Source organism: Maylandia zebra, linkage group LG3 (assembly GCF_041146795.1).
Source record: "Maylandia zebra isolate NMK-2024a linkage group LG3, Mzebra_GT3a, whole genome shotgun sequence".
NCBI lineage: Eukaryota > Metazoa > Chordata > Actinopteri > Cichliformes > Cichlidae > Maylandia > Maylandia zebra.
Window position 1 is genome coordinate 39509015 of NC_135169.1, and position 7734 is coordinate 39516748.

At 39.1% G+C, this 7734-nt stretch overlaps 1 long non-coding RNA gene across 1 annotated transcript; it reads left to right on the forward strand.

Annotated features, from left to right (window-relative positions):
* The first annotated feature begins 254 nt into the window (after positions 1–254).
* On the forward strand, positions 255–1074 carry LOC143417091 (uncharacterized). Its single transcript, XR_013097313.1, has 2 exons — positions 255–341; positions 431–1074. It is a non-coding gene; the product is annotated as an uncharacterized LOC143417091 (long non-coding RNA).
* The last annotated feature ends 6660 nt before the right edge of the window (positions 1075–7734 follow it).

Consider the following 7734-nt stretch of genomic DNA (forward strand, 5'->3'; position numbering starts at 1 on the left):
GTTTCCTGCAGTATATTGCAAGTAAACCTGACAAGTTTGGGATCAAGTTTTGGGTGGCTTGCGACCTAAAATCCAAGTACATTTGCAATGTCTTCCCATATCTTGGCAAGGACCCCAGTCGTCCCACTGGGGAGAGACTTTCTGAAAATGTAGTAATGAGGCTGATGGAACCATTCCTAGACAAGGGCAGAAATGTTACCACGGACAATTTTTTCACATCGCTTTCACTGGCAGAAAAACTTCTTAGACGGAAAACCACCATCCTCGGCACAGTCAACAGGATTCGCAGGGAAATTCCTCAATCCACTAGACAGACAGATCGCAATGAATTCACCACTCAGGTATGTTGCAGGTCTTTTGTGGTTCTATGTTTATGTGTTTCATTGTGTGTAAAAGGGCTATGAAAATAACAATTTATCTTATTTCTTAGGTGTTTTCAACCTCTGCTGCCACGCTGACGGCGTATGCGGCCAAACGGAAGAAGACAGTCTATATTCTTAGCAGCATGCACAGCGTGGTTCAGACTGATAACACCACCAAAAGGAAGCCAAACACTGTCACCCTTTACAACAAAACAAAGTGTGGCGTGGATGTGATGGACCAGATGGTTCGGGAGTACACTGTCCGCAAAGGAACACGGCGCTGGCCAGTCGCCGTGTTTTATAACATGATTGACATGGCAGCACTGAATGCACATGTGCTGTATCAAGCATGCACCGGGACGAAGGAAAGACGGGTGGACTTCCTGGTGGCGCTTGCAACAGAGTTGGCTCACTCTCATGTAGCTGCGAAGAAGGCAAGAAAAGATCAGTTGCTTCGGGCAGAACCCTCCACACCTAGCCCTGGAAAAAGAGCCACGTGTCAGGTCAAACACAAATGCAAGAAAAATCAGGCCACTGTGCGATGTGTTCACTGCAAAAGATACACATGTGGTAAATGCAGACTACAGGTACCATGGCAGTGCCAGGATTGTGAGTGATTGCTGACAATGTTGAATTATTTGTAAATATGTGTACAAATGGTTGGTTTTTTGTACTGTTTTTATCAATAAATGTCAGCAACAAAGGACATACACCCATGTGTGTTGATTTCTCCCCAAGATGGCAAACTGAAACACTCCACTCCCCCACCCCCACTCCCCTCCCTCCAGAATTCCTACTTAACAGCCTAATATACATATGAATGACTAGCCAATTTAGCTTCCACTTCCACCATTTGACTGCTCTCCGGGTTTTATAGGTAGAAAGGTAGAAGCCTGGGGATGCTAGTGTTAAAGCTTTTCGCTGGAATTTTAAATGGTCAGCACAAAGACTTGTCAATGTAATGAAGGGTGGACATCAGTAAGATGAAAAATCCCAATCCCCAGGAACTGTCATTTTGGACAGCCATGTACTCTGAGCCTGTCAACAGGAGCCAGTTGAGCCAGTTGTCCCAACACAATGAGCTGGAGGAGGCGGTAGAAAAGAGGGAGGTTTGGCCGTCTCTCCGTCGACTGCTGCCCTGTGACTCGGACCTGGATAAGTGGCAGAAAATGGATGTATGGATGGCATTTGGTACAGTGCATACACTAACGTATTATGTGCTTTCATTAAAGCCCAACCTTGTTTTTCAGGGGTGGTTATGCAGGGTGAAAGTGAACACAGCACATCTAAGACTTTGCAAGCCAACTTCCACCAACCTAACAATGTATATAAGTTACATTCAAACTTTCTTTTGATATTAGGTCACCGAACTCACGAAGCAAGCAACCATATTGAAAATCCATAATTCAGTTTTCCTCCCTTTCTCTCCATGACAAGCCCACCTGTCCCCAGCAATGCAGACCGAACACTTCACAAGTCCACTGCATGAGCTGCTTTCTCTCAGTCTGCTCAATACACGCTAGGAAAGCAGCGTGACTGAGTGAAACTTGAGAATTGCCTTGAATCGCATGCTGAGCTGCATCTCATCGTGGAGACGGAACATTGCTTCTGTTTCTGTACAAAAACAAATTTCAAATAAAGGACTGGTTGTGAATGAAAGCAGTTTACTGACTCTATAATGGAACTTAAAAAAAGCCAGTGAGCTTTTAGAGGTTCAAAACTGTGTTTACATTTTAAAAGAATATCCTGGAAGGTAACAGTAAGGTCAATGACATCCTTTTTGGTTAGTAATCCCCTATTATGGTATAGTCCATAAGTATTTGGATAATTTGTTGCAATTTTGCCTCTGTACACCACCACAGTGAATTTGAAATTAATTAATTGACATGTAGGACTATTTTCAGAAGTTGCATTCAAAAACAGGGAGGCCAGATTCAGTTTTAGTGTAAAACATCTAAATGAGGGAGCCTAGTTCTAGAAATCAAATTCTTTGAAGACATGAAAGCAAGATTAACTTCAGAAAAGGAATAGCTCGTGATTCCAAGCATGTTGGGGTCGTTATGCTGTGGTCACGTATGGCTGTCCCTGGAACCACGTCAGTGTTTATTGGTGATGTGACTGCTGATCGACGCAGCAGGAGGAATTCTGAAGTCTCGCCACAGATTCAACCAAATGCTGCAAAACCAAAGAGACTGACTGATTCAAGTCCAAACAAACCCAAATAATCATACAAAAGCAACCAAAGAGATTTTTAACACACAGTGATGGGATATTCTTGAAAAAAAGCCCATGGGCATGCAGCAACTGAAGGTGGCTGCAATATAGGGCTAGCAGAGCATCTCAAAGGAGGGGAAACAGCATTTAATTGAGTTCTGTGGTTTCCAAACTTTTTCAGGATGGCGCTATGCATATGTAGCTGAGTGGTAAATTAATAATAATATTTTCCACTTCAGTTAACCAAATATCCATTTAAGGTTCAAAAAGGGGGTCTTAAAATGTCGTTTCTTTGTTTCCATGTATGATAAGACGAGAATGTTATTGAGTAATTCAATGTTATTGCTTGTGCTATTTCTTTTGTTATCTGCATGTTGTGTGCAGTGCTTAAGGGTTAACTGCAGTCCCCCCCCCCAAAAAAAAAACTTAACAAGAAATGCATCTTGGGACTTCCTGTTTACTTTTATTTGTGGATGTGGAATGGGAATGTTGTGAAGGAGTTAAATTGTTGGTAAGGAATTGTTAAATATGCACATAACTCGTTGAAACATACTGGTATAATAGTAGTGAAGATGATGTATTTCTGAAATGGATGATGCAAAGGACCTGTATTTTCTGCATGCAAGGGATAAGTTGCGAGATCGTCTGTGTGCTGCAGTATTCCAAGTGAGCTGAGATTTCTGTGGAATGTAAGTGTTTATAAAAATGTATGTAACACTTCCACATTTTTTAAAGGAGCCTTGTGTGATTTAGCTCTTTGTATTTTCCAATCCAATCCAATCCAATTTTATTTATAAAGCACTTTAAAATACCCAGCACAGGAACAAAGTGCTGTACAGAAAATAAGTTAAAACAATAGAATAACAGAAAACAGCAAAATAAATAAATAAAACACATAAAACATAAAATTAAAACAGCCCTATATTAAAACAAAAAACAAGATAAAACAGCATTGAATCACCTAAAAACAACTAAAATAAAAATAAAAAACCAACATCTCACGTGGTGTCAAAGGCCAGGGTAAAGATATTTTGTTCTGCACAGACAGAGGCCACTGCCGTATTTTTGTGTTTCGTATTTTATGTGATTTCATTTATTCCTCGTATTGTACTGGCGCATTTTTGTTTAATCGTTTATTCTGTTACTTTGTTACCTCTCATGCTGTCGATGTTCAGTACAAGTCCATATGGCCGCTGTTTGACAAAAGTAAAGGTCAAAGGACATTTTTTTTTATTCAGTCGTCATTGACAATAAAAACTGCACATTAAGAACCCCAGTACGGTAATTGTATCCTGGCTACACATAAAAATAGCTGTAAGTCCCAAACACTATTGTTATAACCCTTGGATTAAGCCTGCACTTCAATCATGTCTAGATTGTTTAATTTAAAATCCACCATCGTAGTGTACAGAGGCAAGAATGCCAAAATCGAGTCATTGTCCAAATATTTGTGAGCATACAATAGAGCTGTTCATACGGCATTTTGAGTGATTAATTTATCAATTTAATTTATAACCAATAAACAGTAGCTGTCTCTTTAATTAGAAATCACTGTATGGCAGAGTCTTAACACTGGTAAAAGAAGCAGTTAACGCATGACGTCCGCACTCTTGCTTACTGGCTATGAATGGTGAGTGAACACTAAATCACACCAGGCAGAATCCTGCTGCTAACCTGCTCTGTAGGCGTGTTGCACATCTCATCACACCCCAATCACATGTCATAGCAGGTATTTTGTTTTTGACAGGTGATGGAAACAACTGCTTAAATGAAGGGGCCCTTCACCCTTAAAAAAAACTTGGACAGGGAGCATCAAGGAACATTGTAGCGCCTCAAGTGTTACTGCAGCCACTGAAGAATGGGTATATTATTGTTGACACCGGGGTTTGATGCCTTCTGCTCAGGGCTCAAATACTGCTACCTGTACTCTGACACTTTTATTTTAACCTCAAGCAGAAGAGAAGCACTGCCATACAACGTTAAATCAATGACTTATCCCTTTAATTTGCTCCTCTGTGCGGCAACAAGACCACGGAAAAAGTTAAAAAACTGAATTATGTCAAAATCTATTTTTTACAGCAGCCCTATTCTCCAGACTCCTCAGTGTGTTTTGAGGTTTGCGTCCAGTTCATGTGTTTCTAAAAGGGAGTAACTACGTGAAAGAATGAAAGTAGAAATAAAGGAATGAATGAATCTTACTCTGTAGCTATAAACAGGACAGCCTTGAGTTTACAAGATTTCACTTGCTGCCTGACCTCCCTGCCCATTTAATCCAATCTTTCAGAATTGTTCTTATTTTTCAAGGGCTACGCTCAAGTTAGCAGGAGATTTCAAAGCTCCACAAAACCTAGATTTACATAGATAGATGACTTCATAAAGGGGAGGCGTAAAGTGCTCAAAGCCTGTAGTCATCTTGATGTCTGATGAATATTATGCTTGACTGAATTTATATAGCACTTAAGTTCGAGACAGCGTGCTGTTACAAAGACCCCACAACACTGTCAGCCATGTGACACCCTTCAACTTTCTAATACAGAAGAAGAAATACCTGTTAACCCGAGTCAAGTGATATATTTTGAATTTAAAAAGAATGTATGTGCACACAATGTCACTACCATGCCAGAAGTATATGTCTCACCCCAAAGTTAGACCATGCAATGCTCTGGAAACTGCAAAAAACCTCAAGAGCTACATCTCAGGCTCTGTAGGCTTCAGTTAGCATGATAAACTTCAGTATGGATTGTTTGCAGTTGGCAAACGTGAACTTAAGGAAGCTAATACGAAAGAGCTATACACTGGATTGGAGGTTAAGGTTTAACAATGTAACATGTCCAAAAAACAGAAGGTAGCTATCTGAAAATACTGAGTGACCAGGTCTTTCCATCACTGCTTTTTCTCCATAGATGGCACAGGCATATTCCAAGGTGACAATGCCAGGATTCATCGGGCTCAAACTGTGAAACAGTGGTTCAGTGAGATGGGTTTCACAAATGAATTAGCCACCACAGAGTCCAGAACATAATGGAGAAGGCTTTGTGCACCACTGGGACTCATCTCATCATCAGTATAAGCACTTTAGTGAAAAATTAACTCTGAATGGAGATAAATGTTGTGACATTTCACAAGCTTATAAAAAAAATAAAAAACTTGTGCCATCATCAAAGCGAAAGTTGGTCCAACAAGATATTAGTGTGTGACTTTTTTTTTTTGGCCAAGTAAAGCGTGTGTAAAATGTGCAAGGTCAAAGTTGGAGTAAGGCTGTGATGAAAATACCTTAGTTGAAACTGTGGAAGTTCTGTGGTGATGACTAAAAGAAAAAAACGATGCAGAAGCAAAAGTCAGAGTCGTAAAAGAAAAAGTCCTCCCAAGCATTAGCAGTTTTAGAAATATTCTCCACATGAAAAGAATATATTAGTTTTTGTTTCAGGAGTTCCCCATATGGAAAAGATATATATAAATCTTATAAAGTTTGTATCTGTCTTGTGTGAAACTTGTACGAAAAGCATACAAGAGTGAAAACAGATATAAGATCCCTTGAAAAATTATATAATGAAACTTGTATGTTTTGGATACTTCCTAAAACAATATATGAAAGTAATGAGAAAGTGGCCACTTTCATGAGTAAATCATATAAGTTTTTACTATTTCTTTTCCATATGGGTTTGACCCAAAACATTTTATAATTCATCATTGTAAACCATTTAATGTTTGTCAGCACTTTTGTGGTTGCTTCTTACATTAGAATCTTGTATCCTGAATTAACTGGATTCACATATTGTTTTGTTTTTATTCTTTTTTTTTTTTTGCTTGTCATTGTAGATATAAACTGCTTACCACCACTGTAAATGGGGGCTACCCCTTAATGTGTTTTCAAGTTTAAATAAATATATATTAAACTATTTGTGTCCTGGAGACACCTTATTAATTATTAGTAAAACAAAAGAAGAAGTCCAGTAGCATATATCCTCCACGAGACTGAGAAAATTTGAGACTGAATGAAATATTACACCCTCACATAGGAGACCATTTTTTCCCATTTAAACCAATAAATGATGGTGGCGTCACTGTGGAGTTCTGTGTACAGCACAAACAGAAAGTGGCTTAAGGCTTTTAACACCCTCATACTCTAGTTGACCATTTTGGCCACAAGCGGATGGAAACCTGTCTCCAAACAGTGACTCAAACTGTAGAGTTGTTGCAAATGACTGCATTTCAATGTATAAAGAGACATATCGCCAACACATTGCAATCAGTCAGTCAGCACTTGAGTGACTCTGTTTGCAGGAGGGGACTAACTTTATGATGTTCTGGGTCCATCTGAATGTAAGTAGCTAATGTGAAGTTCTGTGTTTGCACAGTTGATGGCAACAGATTTGAAACGTACAGCAACAAAATTGTGATTTTTGCAGATTCATCAGCTAACCACCTTTATCACCAACAGATGCATGTTTTTACCAGCTTCATACTTTTCAGTCACAAACTCCACACGTACACGGGTATTTTTGAAAACTGAGATTTTCCGTTTTCATTTAAAAGAATAAAAAATAAATCCCGTCCACACATGCAGTTTTGAAAATATATCTCCCACCACATGTAAACGCTAAAAACGAAATGTTGGCCAATCAGAAGTCTAGAAGCCTGGGAGGGAAAGACTAAACAGGGTTTTGTGCCTTCACAAAACCTTAAGTACTTCCAAAAAGTTTGTTTTTCTGGAAAGGCAGCTAATTTTGTGTTACTTTTCAAGTGTCTTCAACATTTCAAATGTTAATAACTAAAGACAGTATTTTGGTTGGTGTAGACTCACAACTTAGGAATGAACAAAATGCATACAGCATACATAAATTTAATTTTTTTTAAAAAAAAAGTAAATTTATTCAAAACCAATGTTGGGATTTGGGTTGTGACACCTTCGCACACCTTTGACGTTGCATGACAAAATCTCAGTTTTCCTCGTCCACACGTAAACGCAAAAAACGAGTTTTCGAAAATCTCCACCCTGGCAGGAGTTTTTAAAAATCTCAGTAGCCTGATAGCAGACCCTAACCCCTAACCCTGATAGCAGACTGACTTGCTTTAAAGACAGCGAGTGACTGCAGATGGTTGCAGACTGAACTCCATATTCAAAGCAACCATTTCAAAGGCATTAAGATGTAGCATT